Source organism: Triticum aestivum, chromosome 1B (genome assembly GCF_018294505.1).
Source record: "Triticum aestivum cultivar Chinese Spring chromosome 1B, IWGSC CS RefSeq v2.1, whole genome shotgun sequence".
Lineage (NCBI taxonomy): Eukaryota > Viridiplantae > Streptophyta > Magnoliopsida > Poales > Poaceae > Triticum > Triticum aestivum.
The window spans coordinates 46108021-46108258 of NC_057795.1; positions in this window are offsets into that span (position 1 = coordinate 46108021).

The following is a 238-nucleotide window of genomic DNA, read 5'->3' on the forward strand; positions in this document are numbered from 1 at the left end:
GATATTTCGGGGGAGAGGAGTGGGGGGTGTCGGTGGGATGAGTGGGGCGTGGGGGAGGTTTATGGGGGTGCGGGGGTGGGCCGGCCTGGTGGGTCGTGGCCCAGTTGGGCCGGTAGCCTGCTGGGCCGGAGCCCCGGGGGGGGGAGGGGGTTCGTTTCTTTTTTTGTTTATTTTTCTCTTTTGTATTAATTCAGTTCAAAACATTTATGCATTTTATAAAGGTGTGTCCTCTACACCG